The 9,867-nt window shown below is 38.9% G+C and overlaps 1 pseudogene; it reads left to right on the forward strand.

Annotated features, from left to right (window-relative positions):
- Nucleotides 1–2,385: 2,385 nt before the first annotated feature.
- LOC142846997 (large ribosomal subunit protein eL18-like) lies at nt 2,386–2,926 on the forward strand (annotated as a pseudogene).
- Nucleotides 2,927–9,867: the final 6,941 nt, after the last annotated feature.

A 9,867-nucleotide genomic window follows, 5' to 3' on the forward strand; every position in this document is an offset into this window, starting at 1 on the left:
CCCAAAAAGAGGAACATGGGATGTACTCACTCATAATTGGTTTCTAGCCATAAATAAAGGACATTGAGCCTATAATTCGCCATCCTAGAGAAGCTAAATAAGAAGGTGAACCCAACGAAAAACATATAGGCATCCTCCTGAATATTAACCTTCATCAGGCGATGAAAGGAGACAGAGACCCACATTGGAGCACGGGACAGAAATCTCAAGGTCCAAACCAGAGGCAGAAGGAGAGAGAGCACGAGCAAGGAACTCAGGACTGCAAGGGGTGCACCCACACACTGAGACAATGGGGATGTTCTATCAGGAACTCACCAAGGCCAGCTGGCCTAGGTTTGAAAAAGCCTGGGATAAAACTGGAATTGCTGAACATAGTGAACAATGAAGACTACTGAGAACTCAAGAACAATGGCAATGGTTTTTTTTTTTTTTTTTTTTGTTTTTTTTGTTTTTCGAGACAGGGTTTCTCTGTGGCTTTGGAGCCTGTCCTGGAACTAGCTCTGTAGACCAGGCTGGTCTCGAACTCACAGAGATCCGCCTGCCTCTGCCTCCCTAGTGCTGGGATTAAAGGCGTGCGCCACCACCGCCCGGCGGCAATGGGTTTTTGATCCTACTGCACATACTGGCTTTGTGGGAGCCTAGGCAGTTTGGATGCTCACCTTACTAGATCTGGATGGAGGTGGGTGGTCCTTGGACTTCCCACAGGGCAGGGAACCCTGATAGCTCTTTGGGCTGATGAGGGAGGGGGACTTGATCGGGAGAGGGGGAGGGGAAGGGGAGGCGGTGGCAGGAAGGAGGCAGAAATCTTTAATAAATAAATAAATTTAAAAATAGAGAAATAGGAAGAAGAAGATGATGAGAGGAGAAGAGGAGGAGGAAGAAGAAAGAAAGAAGTTGTGGTGGTTGTATGTTTAGGACACAATGAGGAAGTTGGCGGGGTTGACTGGGGTAGATATTACCATATTCTATTGTATGTATGAATAAAATCTCAAGAAAAATATATTTAAAAATATAATACTCTGAATTTATTTGAGTTATGTTTGGGGCTTCTTTCTTAATTTCCACCTGCAAATTATACTTGATGTTCAAAGAAAAAAATGTTACCATGCTTTAGTTGCATAAATTGAAAGATCATGTGGACAGAATATATCCAGAGAAATGTATTTATGAAAGTTCTCCACATCTTTTTTGAAAAGTTCCCAACTATTTCTCATGTAATCGTGTTGCTGAAACATATAAACATCTAGGGTTACCTTTGAACATTTTTCATGACAGTCTTTGGTTACTAAAAGTTCTGTTCTCTTCTTGGTGTTACTGTAAAGCCTAAAAAGCTTTCAGGGCCAGAAAGATGGCTTTGCAAGCAAAGGCACTTGTATCTAAACCTGATGATTTATTATCTAGGAGCCACAAGGTGGAAGGAAATAACCAATTCCTCCAGCTGTGCTCTGATCTACATACACACAAATAAGCAAATGTAGCACTGGGCTGTGGCGGCACAAGCATTTAATCTCAGCACTCAGGAGGCAGAGGTAAGTGGATCTTTATGAGTTTGATGGCAGCCTGGACTACGAGAGCTAGTTCCAGGACAGGCTCCAAAGCTACAGAGAAACCCTGTCTTGAAAAACCAAAACAAACAAAAAACAAACAAAAAAATGTAGTAAAAAATTTCTTAAAAAACTTTGTTTATATGTTATAAATAGTACCTTTTAAAACAATAATACATAGTTTTATTTTTAAAATAATATTTTTAAATGTATATAGTTTTAAAACTATATTCATATGGTTACATATTCAGACACATAAAGTAAGTATATACATATGTACATTGCACAATGGTAAGGGAATATTGTGTATTTAATAAGGTTTAATTGTTCTACTTTTAGTCAGATATATCCACTGGGCTTATATTTAGAGCTATTTAATAAAACTTTATGCTTTATAATATATTTTTAGTGTCAAAATAACTTCCTGAGTTTTGTGTACTTAATAACCTGATGAGAAACACATTTAGTTCAATTTGCTGTTTACTGTTTATCAAAATCCTGAGACTTAGTGAAGCTACATGCCAACTTCAAAATTTTTTGCCTATAGACAGCAGATCAGCTTAGTCAGTAAAATATATACTACCAAGGATTGTTGACTATAGCAATATATCCAGATTTTAACCCAACAATTTCATCCTAGTATTACATATTACGTATTCTGCCACGTTCAATGAACATTAGCCATCACAGATGGCCAACGGGTATATGGAAACTGTTTGATAATCATTCTATATTTTTAATTGTCACCATTAATAAGAGTCCAGAATTCTTGACCTAGTCAAGCAGGGGTGCCAGGCAGGTATGTGTGTGTGTGTGTGTGTATGAGGGGCTCTGTACATTCATGGGAATTGATATTTACTATTATAAGAACCAAAAGTCTCAGCAAGTGCCAGGACATCTACATGTGGCTGTTAACCAGACTGTACAGGTTTCTGACAGACAAACCAACTTCACCTTCCATCAGGTTGTGCTTTAAAGTCGCACTGACAGGCCACCTCTGTCCTTGTTCTGGATGATCTGAAAGATTACACTTTCCAGTGAAGAGAACAAAATAGCTGTTTGTGGCCATGGTCGTAGATGACATTCAGACTCTGGAAGTGTCCAAACTGAAGATGTGTGCACTGAGGGTAAGCAGCCAGGCCTGAAATTGGATCCTAAAGGATGAAGGTAAAATCCTTAGCTTGGGTTCTCTGAACCCAGAGTCCCCAAAGGGCTGTGGTACTGTATTGCTGTCTGGTCCTCAGAAGTGCCAGGATGTGTACTGGCATTTTGGCAAGGTCCCAGAAACCCCACACAAGCACACCAAACCCTAAGTCTGCCCCATAGGCTGGAAGTTTGAGCATGCCAGAAGCCGAAAGTCAAGGTGCGACCACAGAAACTAACTTTATATGTTAGTCAGTATTATTTTAAAAACAAAACTTTGGATGCCGAAAAAAGAAAAACAAACAAGCAAACATAAACAGGGTTCCTGGGGCTGGAGAGATGGCTCAGAAGAGTGCACACTCCTGTTCTAAAGGATCCAAGTTCAGATCTTAGCATTCATATCACATGGCTCCACTTCCAGGGGATCCCGTACTTCTGTCCTCTGTGGGTACTGTACAAGCAGGGCCATCCCCACACAGATAGAAATACATAAAACCTAAAACGAAGTAAAATTTTTAAAAAGAAATAAAAATAGAGTCTGCCTGGTGTGGTGGCCTGTGTCTGTAATTCCAGGAAGGTGAAGCAGAAGAATTTTGTGAGTTGATATGTTTGAGAGGATCCTTAGCAACATGCCTAACAAAAACAAACCCAGAATATTAGCATCAAAAGAACAAGCTCTAGACCCAGCTGGAGGATCTCAGCATGACTGTAAGACCACGGACTTCAGATCCAATCATAGCCAGAGCAGCCAATGCTATACTCTTGCCTCACATATTCTCCATGTAGTAAAGGTGACTCTATTAAAAGTCTTCAATATAAAGTATGACCAAATGGAGAAAATTGATGTGTTTAATTTGTTAGGCTTTTGCTTTCCCATCTTGTGACTTCACTAGCTTTGAAGTAGCATTTCTTAATCTCCTTTCATTCTAAGATTTTTTTTATTAGCCCATGTGAAGCAGAAATGAGAAAAGGCTGGGAGGAAAATAGTACCTGTGTCCTCTTTCCTTTCCTTTCCTTTCCTTTCCTTTCCTTTCCTTTCCTTTCCTTTCCTTTCCTTTCCTTTCCTTTCCTTTCCTTTCCTTTCCTATGTGCCTGGCCTTTGCCCTAAGCAGCAGGTGATCAATCACTTTTTAGTGGGTGGATTATGGTGGAAATTGGGATTTATTCCTGCAAAAATGAAAGGAGAAAGAAATAATTCATAGTAAACTTTAGACACCCCAAATTGGATTTTCAAAACTTCAGGAAAAACACATCTTGGATTCCTTGGTAATGCAAGCATGACTTCTTATCTATCACATTGAGACATAAATTCAGAAGAGATATTGTTACTAAAGGAATTTATGCTTAAAGAAAAACATAGTTGTAGATTCAGGAAGTATAAAACTGTGTTGTTAAGAGTATCATAGTTTGGAATAAATTGTGAGCTAAAGGTCTATAGAAACTGGGTTTATTTTCTATTATGTATATAAACTGTGTGAACTAATGAACCTTATAGTGTTTTCATATATGCATGCATCAAGATGCATTGACCATCTTAATCTACTTTCTCCCCTTGCCCCATTCTCTAACACAATTGGGGGGTTACAATGCTTCTACCAGGGGTCACGTTTACCTCTAAATTGGACGAAGAACTGAAGGTATGCAGCTCTGATGGGTTCTCACTCATGCGTTTTCAAGTAATCTCCCATTCATGCTCCTGTGAGCTGCTTTTTACACATGCTCATGTGAGTAACTTCTCATTCTCACGTCTATACAAGCACTCACCCATGCTTTTAGAAGTAGCCCCTCACATGGGCTCCTACAAGAAGTCTCTTTGCCACATTCATAAAAGCATTCCCAATAAAATCACTGAACTTGAGAAGAATCGTTTCTTAGAACTGCCCTCAGTTCCCTCTCTCGGGTAAGTAGCATTTAGTTCACATCTTTCTAAGGAAAAGGTCATGTGGCAAGCCTTTAATTTTGGTGAGAAACAGGAAAATCTAAAAAAGAATGATTGATTACAAAATGTGCAAGTTTAAAAAAATCTTTCAACTAATTTCTATGTAACTGATGTTGTCATATCAGGATAAATGTGCTGTTTTCTACTGATTTCCACTATTAAGGAGGTTGCTCGTTGTGCTAGTTTGAATGTAATTGGTCCCAATAATCTCACAGGACAGAATGCTATTAGGAGGCATGGCTTTGTTAGAGTAGGTGTGGCCTTGTTGAAGGAAGTGTGTCACTCTGGGGGCAGGCTTTCAGGATTCCTATTCTCAAGATACTGCCTAGTGTTACAGTTGACTTCCTGTTGCCTGTAAGATGTACCACTCTCAGCTTCAGGTCTGTGTTCGCCTGCACGCTGCCCTGTTCCCCACTGTGAGGATTACGGACTAAACCTCTGAATCTGTAATCTAGTCACTCCAATTATAAGAGCTGTCATGGTCATGGTGTCTCTTCACAACAATAGAAAACACTAAGACACTATTACATCTATAAATTGAAAATAAGGAAGTAGACCATTTCTGTATCCAAATATATAAATGAAGATTGGACATCATTATAAAGACTTTACAAGTTGTTTCAGTTGTGACTGTTTAACAGTAGGGATATGCTCTGAGAAAGTGTAATTAAGTAATTTTATAATTGTGAGGAGATCATTATTAGGACACAAAGATAGATGGTGGAAGTTAGTTACATCCTCATGATGTCCAGAGACACAGGGAACATAAATGTACTTGGATGCTATTTACTAGTAAGTAAGATTACATTAGAAAATCATGAAAACAAGTTAAGGATACTCAACATATAAGTTGGTAGCGAGTGTATTTACTATAATTACCAAGTAGTGTGTACTGAATGTAACTACACTGCTATAATTTTATATACTGACAGTTTGTTCCACCTCTCTCACAAACACCTGAGGAATGAATAGCCTATGCCATTACCAAGCTATGGCATCAAAAAGAACGCCCAACACTCGTCCTAGTCTTAGAGGATTACTGTATGCGGATATTCTTCACTGTTGACTGAAATATGTACTTTCTTTTAAAATTGTCTTAATGTTATTGGTATGAATCAGCTTTGTTAAAAATCAGATTTCTTAATTATATTTACTCATTATTAGAAATGTAAAATAAAAACATTTCATTACTTTCTTCATAGCATACTAATGTCATTGTCAAGGACTGACACACAGTAACACATTAGAGGAAGTGTATTGATAGGAACTAACTTACCAGGGTCCAGGAAGAGTGAGTCCTATTGCTAACTCCCCTGTGATTAAATTACAATCTTATTTCTTCTCAAACTCATGATTAGACTGAGGTAACAGCATAATATAGAATAAAATATTTGTCCACCATCTGTTTTCACTACTGAATATATTTGTGCCTATGGAGTTGAAAGGGAAATTAGGCTTTAAAACACAGATGTGAGCTAGTAAAATCACACCAATTACTGCCAGAAAATCTCTACATTTAATGGTGATTTGGAACATTCCCTTCACTGTTAGAATATAAAGATGATAAAGACATAGGCATATTCATTTCATGTGTGTGTGTGTGTGTGTGTGTGTGTGTGTGTGTGCATGCACGTGCATGTGTGTTCTATTAAAAAGCATTGCATGCTTTCTGTATGTTCCTACTGACACTTACTGAGAACAGGGGGCTAAGTTATAAAAAGGGTTTTGTTGTGAAGAGATTAATGTTGAAGTGAGGCCTTCTAAAGCAAATTAGAAGTAGGTTAGATATGAGATGGCAGGATGAGAATGGTGACATAGAGGACAGATGATTTAAAGAGGAGGGAGATGCATTCAAGGTGAAGGTGAAGATATGGTATGCTTGCCATAGGCAAAGGTGCTGTGAAGAGGGAAAGGGGAAAATGGAAGATAGGAAGGAGGAGAAAGACATAAATAACATGAAAAGTTTTTGAAAAAAAGCCATAGGGCAACATTATTTTACAAACGAACTTAAGAATTGTGTATGGGGGGATGTGTTTGTAAGTGCATGAATGTATGTATACATGTAATGAAGTGAAGGCACAGAGATGACAGTGCTCCCCCAGGATCCATAGACTATTTAAAAACCACCCACCCACCCACAGGAGGCCAGGGAAACCTCCCTTTAAGTTGTTGGTAAGGACAAGTGAGAACTGGAGACAGAGTAAACAGCTTAGGCTATTCCCATTGTCCTTCCTTTCCAGAACATCATGATAAAACCCTTAATGAGGCTAATCTCCTCAACAATTACATCCTCCCTTCCCACACAGGCCTTGCTTGTACCATGTCCTTTCATTGTCTGAATGGTACATCCTGTATTTCTCTCTGCTTCGCTGGCTCTTTTTCTCTGTTGACCTGCGTAAGCATTATCAAAAACAATCATGCCACAGAGGCAACATTTTGTTTTCTTGGATTTTCCTCCTGCAAAGAGAGTAATCAATTACTTTTTAATTTAGTGAGGTCTGAGGATAAGTGTATAAAGCTACAATACTTTCATGCATGTCAACATGCAGAGGGCTTGGTTTCATCTCATACAGGGTCCCCAGCTGTTGGTATAGAGGCCCTGAGCTCCTACAAGTTCAATTCAACGATCTCTGTGTTTTTCCCCATCATGATCTTTACCACGATCTTTCCCTACACTGAGCAGGCTTTTTGAATCCCATTCCATATGTTGGGATGCCTTGCTCAGCTTTGATGTAGGGGAGGGCAAAGAGGAGCAGGACGGGGCTTCAACCTGCTTCAACTGAATGTGCCAGGCTTTGTTGATTCTTCATGGAAGGCCTTACCCTTTCTGAGGAGTAGCTGGGGGTGAGTAGTGGAGAGGTGGGGGGTTAGGGGAGGAGTGAAGGGAGGTAAACCTGTGATTGGTATGTAAAATAAATAAAAAGTAAATAAATATTTTAAAAAAGCATACAACACTGCCAGATTCTTTGCCAAAATCTTGGGAATGGCCTCTCTTCCATGGCTGATGTTGGTCCCTTCTGAAACGTCTTGAAATCCTCTACAGTCTGAAATCCTTTCCAGTCTGCTTTGCGCTTATTCGGCTCTCCTTCTAGACTTCTCCATGGTGCCCTGCTTATGTCTTCATCTCTTCAGCTTCCATAATCTTCCAAATCATTCCAGAGCAATAGCCTAATCTTCAATGCCAACTTTATAACAGCTTTTGTTGTCGTTGTTATTGCTGTGATAAAACATCATGACAAAAAGAAATTTATGAAAGAAGGCATTTATTTTAGCTTATTAGTTTCAGAGGGACAATCGTCCTTTATGACAGGAAAGCATGGGCGGCAGGAGCAGAGCAATTTGAGAGTTCACATGTTCAAAAGCAATGGCAGAGCAGAGGAAGAACTAGAGGTGGGGTAAAACCGTCAACAGCTTACCTCAAGTTGTGTATTTCTTCCAGAAAGACAACACCCCTCCATAACCTCTCGGGACCAAGTGCTCAAAAGTCTGAGCCTGTGGGATCCATTTCTCATTCTAACCAGCACACATAGGTACCTGTGTATTGAAGGAAAGAGAGGAAAGCATTTATGTCTTGATATTCCACCACCAAAATCCTAACCAGAACCGAAAATCCAATGTTTTTACACTGAGACTGAAAATAGGAAGATTTTATAAATGAGTCCTAATCTCATCTGGTCTTGCATGGTTAAAAATTTTCAACTACTAACCACAAAAACATCTACTTTCTTAGTGATTTCCTATATGATGTCAAGTGGGAACTTCAGAGATATAATCTCAATATGTAATAGACATTTTCAACAAGAGATAAGGCCTACGCTATCTAAAATCAAAGTTAACATGCTGTCAGAATTTGTAGCCAAATCATCCATAGTTATTGTCAAAAAATTATAATTTTTGAACAAAGTTTCATTAGCCTCTAGTACTTGAAATCAGTGGCATTTTAAGAGACCTTCATATAAACTCCAGATAATCCATAACAATAAGTTGAAAGACTAATAATGATCACAATGCTTGCATTTTAACTGCACAACCTAAGTTCAAAAGAGATCCTAACCAAGGAAATGCATTATGTATACAAAGCTGTGTCCCAAATTTCCAACTTTTTTGATGTAGTGTGCATCCCGAGTGCAGAACAATCAATTACACTCTTGCCTCCTGGTGTGAATATCTGAATACAAATTAAAAATGAGACACATGTTCACAACATCTGAATAAAGATCAAAATTATTACTCAGATTTGTTCAGAATGTTCGATTTAGGCATGGCTATAATCAGAAGAAAATTACATGTACTTATACTAGCATGGCAAATATCAGTATCAGCTTTGAAAGATTATAATTCACTAAATAGAAGGTACTTTAGCAACAGCTAAAAGTTCTCAGGTAAGTGATGTAGCATTTAAATTTACCAGTCAAGAAAGGCCACATCCTTCTCAAGGTGTTAGCCTGGTGAGTTTGACTGATTTCTCCTTTCATATACTCTCCCTGGCTCACCATAACTAGTCTTGATCACACATTCAGTGTCCAGGCCTAGTCTGGCAACACCTGCCTATGCTGCAACTAACCACAAGGCTTCCATCAGGACTTACCCAGCTTGCCCCTGATCCACAGGGCTCTCCCATCCTTCCACACAGCCAGATCCACTCCCGTGCTTCAAACCTGGACCAGTATGCACATTCTGTATACCAGACCAGACCCCTCTACCCATCGGACTTTATTCTGTCTGAGCCATTTCCAACCACTAGACCCAATCCATCCACGTCTCCTCTTTTCTGCGCTGACCTGCTCTGTTCACATGAGACACAGAACTAATAAAAAGATACAATTAAAGAATACAAACAATATTAAAACTCAAGCTGTATCTCCCTCCCAAACCCACCACTACTGTAGAAATGTTTGCCAACAAGAAATACCTACATAAACTCCAGGAAACGAAATTTAAAAGTACAATCATAAACTTCATCAAAACTCAAGTAATTTAAAGAAGACCCAAAGATACAGATCAATGAAATTAAGGAGAAGGAACTTAAGGGGAATAAACTCCTGAGTGATGCCCAAGGAATAATAAACATAAGACTGATGGAAATGACAAGATAATTGGGAACTTGAATATAGAATTCAATAAGAAGATAAAAACAGTTGAAGAGCATGAAATCAGAAATGAAGATGGAATTGAAAGACCCAATAACCCTGCCAAAACACATAAAGAAACAATCATTATAAATAGAATGAATCAGTCAAA

Source organism: Microtus pennsylvanicus, chromosome 3 (genome assembly GCF_037038515.1).
Source record: "Microtus pennsylvanicus isolate mMicPen1 chromosome 3, mMicPen1.hap1, whole genome shotgun sequence".
NCBI lineage: Eukaryota > Metazoa > Chordata > Mammalia > Rodentia > Cricetidae > Microtus > Microtus pennsylvanicus.